Here is a 10,565-nt window from a genome sequence, read left to right as displayed (position 1 = left end):
AATCAGAAACACAATAACTTAAATAAATTCTGTCCATACAAAATATTGTATGTGATCTTATAATCGTCATCAGGATTTCTTTGGCAAGTCACCAAATAGGTTTTGCAATTTCCAGTTGCTTGAGCTACTCTACTATTCAGAGCGCTCTGCTAAATATTATTCCATATTGTTTGCCTTCCTTATCAGTATTTCCCAAACTTCCCTGATGATATGAATCACCTGAAAAACATGAGGTGCCTCTGTCACTCAGGATTTGGTGCCCATAGTGGAAGAACAATCTGCAATTCTCAACATCCACCAACATGTTCAAGCCCCAGTGCTCTCAGCTTTTGCTCTTTGCAATATGAAAGGTGACAGAACAATGCCTCAAAATTGGGCAATAGCAGGCATTATTTAGTTAGTCAGTTTATTTTTTATCAGCTGTAATAAATACCTTTACTGTGGTATGTATTGGTTTGCTTTTGAATTTTTAAATTGACACATTATAATAGTACTTTTTTTTTTTTTTGAGACAGTCTCACTCTGTGGCCCAGGCTGGAGTGCAGTGGCACGATCTCAGCTCACTGCAATCTTCCCCTGTGGGGTTCAAGTGATTCTCCTGCTTCAGACTCCTGAGTAGCTGGGATTACAGGCGCCAGCCACCACATCTAATTTTTGTATTTGTAGTAGAGATGGGGTTTCACCATGTTGTCCAGACTGGTCTTGAACTCTTGCCCCCAAGTGATCCGCCCACCGCAACCTCCCAAAGTGCTGGGATTACAGGAATGAGACATAGCGTCTGGCCTATCCTGACTTTTTAGTAATTTTGCTAAAACGTAGGTAAGACAAATACATTTTATGAAATAAATATATAAAAGTTATAAATTATGCTTGTTTTATTTTGTTTCATCTTCCAAACATTCCTGATCTATCAACTGAACATCAAGATATAAACAATAATATATTTACTAATTTGGATACTAACCATAGCTTTACATGTATTTTTTTAAATGTTGCCATTTTGAAGATATATTCATCACGGAAGGAGAGTGGAACACAATTCATTTAATAATTTGTTTACTTGACTTATGATTTTTAAATATTTAGCCATATGGTCTGTGGGCCTTAGTCCCAGAGACTGGAAATGTTAGGGCTGGCCCTAATGGCAACTTCCTGGGGAGGGTTGTCCATTCTTTTGCACCTGGAGCCTCTCTCTTGGGAATGAGCTTTTCTGAAGTTCTAAGAAATATAATTTCCTCCACCACCTTACACATAGAGCACAGTTAATTTTGAATCTCCTGGACATCGGTTTCAAGCTTTCACATAATTTGTATGTATACCTTGATGTTCTCCTATTGTACCAGGACTAGGACTTTAAACAACAAACTGCTTAAGGTCAAAAGCCTGGGCTGGACGCAGTGGTTCATGCCTGTAATCCCAGCACTTTGGGAGGCCAAGGCGGGCAGATCACCTGAGGTCAGGAGTTCGAGACCAGCCTGACCAACATGTTGAAACTCCACCTCTACTACAAATACAAAAATTAGGCAGGCATGGTGGCACGTGCCTGTAGTCCCAGCTACTCAGGAGGCTGAGGCAGGAGAATTGCTTGAACCCGGGAAGCAGAGGTTGCAGCGAGCTGAGACCATACCACTGTACTCCAGCCTGAGCAACAAGAGCAAAACTCTGTCTCAAAAAAAAGAATATACATTTTCACAATATCCACATTACCCTGTATACCCCTATACCCACTAAAGTGTGAGAAGCACTTCTGTAACCTCTGGACTGAGGCAATTAAAGGAATAAAGTTGAGAAAGAGTGGAGAATGATGGCTGTGGATCAGATAGATGTCTGGGTCGGGGGCAACCATAGAAGTACTGGGTCCTGGGTTTTATTGCCAGCAAGGAGATTGGGGTAGCAACAGAGGAACCCAACAGTTATGACCAGGCCACTAGGTCCCAGACTGAGGAGGGCGTACTAAAGGATATTTCAGGATGTCTACCCATCCATTCCATCTTCTGGGAGATTCTGCCTCTTGATCCAGCTGCTCCTGAGTGATCATGTGTACTGTGTGACCTGAGCCCCCTGGCCATAACCAGTACAATCAGGGACAGACATCAGGCAAAAGGCAGCTAAAGTCCTGGCCTGGTCAGTGACTCATGGCCTGGCTTGAAAATATGAGTGGGGCCATCACATTCCAATTTGGGGAATTTAGAATGGTTAAGGCCAGGTGGGTGGAGGTAGGAGTTCCAGCAAGTTACAGAGTTAAGGTTGGGTGGCTTTAATGGGCTGCACACACACCCACGGTATGAGAGAATAGAGACAACGAGTGAGCAAAGGAAGCCAGCTGGAAAGGAATGTGAGAGAGGAATGGAGTACACACACACAGACACAATATGGTTAGACTTTGTGTCCCCACCCACATCTCATCTTGACTTGTAATCACCATAATACCCATGAGTCAAGGAACAGACCAGGTGGAGGTAATAGAATCACGGGCTGTTTTCACAATAGTGAGAGTGAGTTCTCATAAGATCTAATGGTTTTATAAGGGGCTCTTCCTGCCTCACTTGGCACTTCTCCTTCCTGCCGCCTTATGAAGAAGATGCCTTGCTTCCCCTTGCCTTTCCCCATGATTGTAAGCTTCCAGAGGCCTCCCCAGCCATGCTAAACTGTGAGTCAACTAAACCTCTTTCCTTTATAAATTACCCAGTCTTGGGCAGTTCTTTATGGCAGTATGAAAATGCGCTAATACACACATATACACACATACACACACATATGGACACATAGATATATGTCACACATACACAGAGACACACAGACATATATACACATAAACATACACACATATACACATGCATATATACACATATACACACATATACACGTGTATATACATGCACATTCACACATGCAGACATATATGTGCGCACATATATACACACGTGCATGCATACATATACACATATGCATACACATATATACACATGCATACACATACATATAAACATGTGTATATATACATATGCACATACATATACCTATATGCACACTTACATATATATAATACATACCCATATATACACATGCATATACACACTATATATACATGTATATATGCACATACATATACCTATATGCACACTTATATATAATACATACCCATATATACACATGCATATACACACTATATATACATGTACATATGCACATATATATGCACACATACACACACATACACACACACATATATACACACACACATATATATAACACACATACACCCTGGAATGAAGTCAAGCAAGAAAGAGACAAGGGAGAGCAGCTAGACTCCCAAACAGCCTCAGTTTCTGCTCTTCCTCAAACCTATGGTTAATTTTAGGGGCTATAAGCCTTTGCTTCTAGCAACCAATGGACTCTTGACTAGAAGAGCAGGTAAACTAATGCTAGTAACCTAATTCCAAATGCTCTAAAACTATCCATTTATAATCCTTCTCTTAGTATTGGCCCAGAAACTGGGGAGAATGGGAAGAGTGAATTTGGGTGGGAAGAGAGAATGTGTCTCTGAGGATTGACACCTAGGCGAGTGGGCACTCAGTTTTCGTACTCACATCTAGCCTAGAGGTTATCATAGCACATTTTATTTCTCATTACTTGGTTTATCTCTGTGTTTTTTAAAATTGGAGAAAACACTAAAAAATTCAATAGAAAGCCCAGATTAGGGGTATTGCTGGTTAAGTACTTATTTAGAGCTTAGATTATCCAAGTCAATTTTGCTAATAGGCTCTTAATATTTTAACATGCTAGAGAAGATTAATTAGGGAGATTTAAAATAATACTGCTCTAGCCATCTTGGCTTTAACCTGGGTCTGGATTGTTCATGGCATGTATGGGGGAGTGAGGGACAGTTGGGGGGTGGTGCAAGAGGGGCTCTGGAAGAGTCAGTTCTGGACAATCCATTTACATAAGAGTTGTTGCCAAGGGAACAGGAACGTCTGCCTACACCAGAGAACAGGTGTCTTTGGAGGGCAGTGCTGATCTGAGTGCTAGGGGAGAGGTGGTTCTAAAATATGCGGAAGGAGCTGTTGCCCGTAAAATGTCTGAAATATCAGGCGCAAGCCTCATTGTCTTCACGCCCAGGTGGATCAACATATGACAAAAAATGGAGGTGCAGTTCCCCACACCAGCAGCAGATCCTCATGTGGACCTCAGGGCATTGAGGGCGGCAGTGTTGCTCAAGCACCTCGAGCCTCCTGGGCTGTTCAGGTTTCGTTTTAAGCTGGCTTACTGTCCTCTGTGTCATGTGATCTTGCTTTGTTCTTAGTCTACATATTTAAATTCTTGTCCAAAATCTGTTTTGTTTTTTTTTTCAGTCCTGACATCATGCATATCCCAAATCTTTACTTGTCTGCTAGTCTCCAACAGGATTTACAATGATGGTCTCTTAACAACCTGGTCTCCCTGCTGCCATTCTTGTCATCCTCTCCATTCTCAGCATGGTAGCTGGAAGGAACTTTGAACAATGGAAACCTCCTCTTAATAGCCCAATGTCGGCTGCTCTGCCTATGGATAGTCATTCTTTATTCCTTTACTTTCTTAATAAACTTGCTTTCACCATATAGTGATAGAGATAGAGATATCTCCCAATGTCTTCCTGCCATCCTTAGCACAAGCCAAATCTCTTATCCTGGTCTGTACTGCCTTGTGTGATCTAGCCCCTGCCTTCCTCTCTGACATTACCTGCTACCTGCTACTGCTCTCCTTGCGTTTTTCGCTCCATCCATGTGACTTCCTCTTTCTCAAACACCTCAGAGACTTTGGAGAAGCTGGGCTGGCTGCCTGGGCTCCACCTTGTCTCACCTGAAATGCTACCTTCTATTGCTAAGCCTTTCCTGATCTATCAGTCTAGAGGGCATGCTCTCTGCTGAAGCCACTTTCTAGCATATCATTGTGTTTTATTTTTTTTCACAGAATACATCTCCATCTAGAATTTCCATGAGTCTGTTTCTTGTTTGTTCATTCCCTGTCTCCCTCCAGTACAATGAAAGCTTCATGACCGCAGAGACCTCATCTGCCTCGATAGCTGCTGCATTGCCAACACCTAGAACAGTTTCAGGGACATAATAGGTGCACAATAAACATTCGTTGAAAACACAAACAAGCAAAATCCCCAGCATCGCTGATCTCCCACTTGCCACTTGGATTGATTGCATACATGCTTGAATTTGCTTCTCTGTTATGGAGACTCCACCCTCCATTTACACCTCCTTCTGGAAATCCTGATAAACCTCTCAGATCAAGCCCTGTCCCTGGAATTTTCTCTAGCACTGGGAAAGGAAAGCTAATGCACAGTTTGACTTTGTGTGATTAAACTTTTGGTGACTGGAGTAACTGCTTCCTATTTCACAGCCACTGGACTCTGTAGAGAAATATTTCTATAAGCATTCTGCCCTCGGTCTTGCTCCTTCTGCATGTTGACTTTGTGCTCTGAGACAGCAGCCCTGCTTCCTGGCAGCACCTGAGCCTCACGTCCAAGGAGGCTACCAACAGTGAGGTGCTGATTCTCCCTCCTAAGTTCCTGTTTGAAAACTCCTGGAGGACGCCGGGTGTGGTGGCTCACACCTGTAATCCCAGCACTTTGGAAGGCCGAGGTGGGCAGATCACCTAAGGCTGGGAGTTCAAAACCAGCCTGACCAACATGGCGAAACTCTGTCTCTACTAAAAATACAAAACTTAGCCAGGCTTGGTGGCATGAGCCTGTAATCCCAGCTACTCAGGAGGCTGAGGGAGGAGAATCACCTGAACCTGGGAGGCAGAGGTTGCAGTGAGCTGCGATCATACCACTGCACTCCAGCCTGGGTGACAGAGTGACAGTCCATCTCCAATAAATAAATAATATGGTTTGGCTGTGTCCCCACCCAAATCTCAGCTTGAATTGTATCTCCCAGAATTCTCACATGTTGTGGGAGGGACCCAGGGGGAAGTAATTAAATCATGGGGGCAGTCTTTCCCAAGCTATTCTCATAATAGTGAATAAGTCTCCTGAGATCTGATGGGTTTATCAGGGGCTTCCACTTTTGCTTCTTCCTTATTTTCTCTTGCTGCCACCCTGTAAGAAGTGCCTTTCACCTCCCACCATGATTCTGAGCCCTCCCCAGCCTTATGGAACTGTTAAGTCCAATTAAACCTCTTTTTCTTCCCAGTATTGGGTATATGTTTATCAGCAGTGTGAAAATGGACTAACACAATAAATAAATAAATATTTTTAATTTCAAATATGCAGCTTTTAAAACCAGGTTGGGAAAACTTCTTGAATTTTTAACATTTTTTTAAGTGATGAGAAATGTTCCCAATTACATTTCAAAGCTGTGATGTGGCAGTTACAGTTCTAATGCAGTTATTTAAGAGCAAAGCTTGTGAAACGTATCACTTCTGACAGATTCTTCACTTTCCTCAGTTATGGTTAAGGCTCTCGAGTCCTCTCAAATTCTAACCATTCTGTTTGTGGCCTGAAACCGTATCCCAGTTGTCCACATCATCTTTGAGCCAGCAACCAAGTAGAAAGGACTGTGTTTATTGTAGTTCTCAAAATGTGGGATAGCAGAATCACTTGAGGTGGTTGCAAAAACACAAATTGCTGAGCTGCACCCTAGACATAGTAACTGGAGGGTCTCTGGGGGTGAGTCCAGAACACAGAACCTTTTTTTTTTTTTTTGAGGTGGAATCTCACTGTGTCGCTCAGTCTGGAGTGCAGTGGCAAGATCTCAGATCACTGCAACCTCCGCCTCCCAGGTTCAAGCAATTCTCCTACCTCAGCCTCCCAAATAACTGGAATTACAGGCATGTGCCACCACGCTCAGCTAATTTTTGTATTTTTAGTAGAGACGGGGTTTTGTCATGTTGGCCAGGCTGGTCTCGAACTCCTGACCTCAGGTGATCCACCCACCTCGGCCTCCCAAATGCTGGGATTACAGAGGTAAGCCACTGCATCTGGCCCAGAGCACTTTTCTTAATACTCAAAATTTTATAGGTACCCAGTTTCAACTACCCTACCCTCTACAGAACAGCATGCATTGTTCTTACTTGTTAAACATTATAAATAGCAATTCTCAGATTCCATTGTGGTGATGAGTGACAAACTTAAGCCTACCTACCTAAAAATAAAGCAAAAGAAATTTATTTAAATGCCAAAAAGTAAGAGAATACATGCAAACTACTAGAGAGATCATTCATTTGAAAGTCTTTGGTTTGTGTTTGTTTTATTTTAAATAAGATGTTCATTTAAAATGAAGGGGCTGTGCATTAAAAGTCTTGCTCTGCTATATTTTATTTTATTTTGAGACAGAGTCTTACTCTGTCACCCAGGCTGGAGTGCAGTGTTGCAATCTTGGTTCATTACAATTGCCACCTCCCAGGTACAAGTGATTTTTGTACCTCAGCCTCCCAAGTAGCTGGGATTACAGGCATGTGCCACCATGCCTAATTTTCGTATTTTTAGTAAAGATGGGGTTTCGCCATGTTAGCCAGGCTGGTCTTGAACTCCTGACCTCAGGTGATCCACCAAACTTGGCCTCCCAAAGAGCTGGGATTATAGGCATGGGCCTCCCAAAGAGCTGGGATTACAGGCTTGAGCCCCCACACCCGGCCTATTTTATTACTTTATGGTAAGAGGAATACAATTTCAGAAACCTTGGTTCATCTAGCAGTTTTCTTAATTTGGGCAAATGTCCCTGATGATGGAGTTCTATGTAGTTTCCAGAGATTAAATACCACTATTATTCTTTTTTTCTCATACAAATAATTTTTCCCAAGAGGTGCACATGGGGTCCCAGGAATGTTAGATGACTCTTCCATTGCCCTCTTGCCAAGCGCAAGAGGATGCAGACTTGAATCCTGAAAATAAATTTTAAAGCTTTTTTTTTTTTTGAGACAGGGTCTCACTCTGTCACACAGGCTGGAGTCCAATGGCACAATCTTGGCTCATTGCAACTTCCACCTCCCGAGTTCAAGCAATCCACCTTCCTCAGCCTCCCAAATAGCTGGGATTACAGGCATGCACCACCACACTCGGCTAATTTTTTTGTGTGTATTTTTGGTAGAGACAGGGTCTTTCCCTATTGTTCAGGCTGGCCTTGAACTCCTGGGTTCAGGTGATCCGCCTGCCTCAGCCTTCCAAAGTGCTGGGATTATAGGTGTGAGCCACTGCGCCTCGCCTAAAAATACTTTTTAATATTTAAAGATTTATAAACAATTAACATGATTTTGAGAAAAGAGGAGCAAAGGAATAGACTGTCTCTACCAGACATTACAATGCCACAGCAAGAAAAAGTGTGACACTGTCATACAAACAGGTAAAATAGACAGAATACAATAGAGTCCAGAAAGAGACACAGTTATATGTGAGGGAAGGATGCAGAGCTGGGAAAACTGATTCACTAAGTGGATTTTTAAAAATGGCACTCCAGGCATGGTGGCATGTGCTTGTAGTCCCAACTACTCAGGAGGCTGAGGGAGGAGGATTGCTTGACCCTGGGAGGTTGAGGCTGCAGTGAGCCGTGGTGGCACCTCTACACTCCAGCATGGGTGATAGAGAGAAATCCTGTTCAAAGAAAAAGGTCTATTTCACACCATAAATAAACTCCAAGTGTACAAAACACTTAAATGTGAAAGGTAAAACCATAAAAGTAATAGAAGAAAATGTAGAAGAATATATTTGTGACCTTGGATTGAGAAAGAGTTTCTTAAATAAGACTCCAAAAGCATAAAACCATGGGCAAAAAAAAAAAAAGATGAAATTCACTCTATCTGTGGGCTTATAGAATGCTTTATCCATCATCATAGAATTCCACATGCATTATTTCTAACCAAAGAGCTCATTTCACAGCAAATAAAGTGTGACCAAAGGCCCATGCTCATGGAATTCACTGTTCTTGCCATGTTCCTCATTGTCCTGAAGCAGCTGCCTCGGTGGCCTTTGGAAGACTCAATTATAGTTCTAGCTAGATGGTAACACCTGTGGGGCTGGGGCAGTGTTCTTCAGAAGGCAGTGTGTGTTCTCAATCAGCATCCAACATATGGTCATATTCTGTCATAGCCAGGATTCCCAGGTCTGGAAGTCAAAGGATGGGAATGGGAATAGTTTCTTCTCACTATTACTCCTAGCAATCCATTAGTGACACTTTTGCTTTCCAGCCCCATGAATGGTGCAGAGATTTGGGCTCCAAAGGGATAAATGCTTCCATCAGGGGCACAACAATGATTCCAATGAACTGGAAATCGAGAATGCTACCCAGCCACTTTGGGCTCATGCCTCTGAATCAACAGGCAAAGAAGGAGTACTGTCTGTGGTGATTGATCCTGACCATCAAGAGAAAATGGGGCTCTTCCAGGGATGCTGTCTACAGGCACTCGGAATGGTCCAGCATTTGACATACCATCGTAGGCTTTCCTACAATACAGCCTCTAAAAAAACTATGCTGTCCTGAACCAAAACTAGGCTGTCCCGAACCCCTGGTAATAGAATTGTTTATCTTTATACCAAGAAGGTTGGGAAAGCACCAAAATCTGCATGCGGCATGTGCCCAGGCAGACTTCAAGGGGTTCCTGCTGTAAGACCTAAAGTTCTTATGAGATTGTCCAAAACAAAGAAACATGTCAGCAGGGCCTGTGGTGGTTCCATGTGTGCTAAATGTGTTCGTGACAGGATCAAGCATGCTTTCCTTATCGAGGAGCAGAAAATCGTTGTGAAAATGTTGAAGGCACAAGCGCAAAGTCAGAAAACGAAATTAAAAAATGAAACTTTTTTGAGTAATAAAAATGAAAAGACTTAAAAAAAAGAGAGAGAAAATGAGGATGCTGTTATGAAATGAGGGTAAGGGAGCATATGCCTGGAATGCAAGAGATTCTCCAGGGTTCCCTTTGTCCTCCCAAGCCCAGGGATTATAGTCAATTGAAAACTATAACAACCTAGTTAAGGCAGGGCTGCTAATGGTCCAGACGGTTCAGGAATGAAGGTCTGGGTTATTTTAGCAGGCAAGGAACTAAAATCAGCTGAGGTGCCTGCTGAGGACACAAATAATAGGAATGGGAAGTGGAAAAAAGTAGTTATAAATAAAGTATGGCAAGGGGCTTATGCTCATGGAATTCATTTTTTTGTTTGTTTGTGTTTTTTGTGTTTCTTTTTTTTTTATGGACAGAGTCTCACTCTGTTGCCCAGGCTGGAGTGCAGTGGTGCAGTCTCGGCTCACCACAGTCTCCACTTCCTGGGTTGAAGCGATTCTCCTGCCTCAGCCTCCCAAGTAGCTGGGATTACAGGCACCCACCGCCATGCCTGGCTAATTTTTTCTTTTTTCGTATTTTTGGTAGAGGTGGGGTTTCGCCATGTTCACCAGGCTGGTCTTGAACTCCTGACCTCAAGGTCTGCCTGCCTCAGCCTCCCGAAGTGCTGGCATTACAGGCGGTAACATGAGCCACTACGTCCGGCGGGAATTCATATTCTTATCATGTTCCCATCATTCCGAAGCAGTTGGCTTGATAAAACAGTTTACAGCCATGTAGCTAGCTGCAGAAATAAGGACTGTAATGAA

At 42.8% G+C, this 10,565-nt stretch overlaps 1 pseudogene; it reads left to right on the top strand.

Moving 5' to 3' along the window:
- Positions 1–9,392: 9,392 nt before the first annotated feature.
- Positions 9,393–9,761, top strand: LOC129469633 (large ribosomal subunit protein eL34-like; annotated as a pseudogene).
- The last annotated feature ends 804 nt before the right edge of the window (positions 9,762–10,565 follow it).

This window comes from Symphalangus syndactylus, chromosome 20 (genome assembly GCF_028878055.3).
Source record: "Symphalangus syndactylus isolate Jambi chromosome 20, NHGRI_mSymSyn1-v2.1_pri, whole genome shotgun sequence".
NCBI lineage: Eukaryota > Metazoa > Chordata > Mammalia > Primates > Hylobatidae > Symphalangus > Symphalangus syndactylus.
The sequence above is the reverse complement of the archived record's forward strand: the minus strand, read 5'-3'. Positions and strand labels throughout refer to the sequence as shown.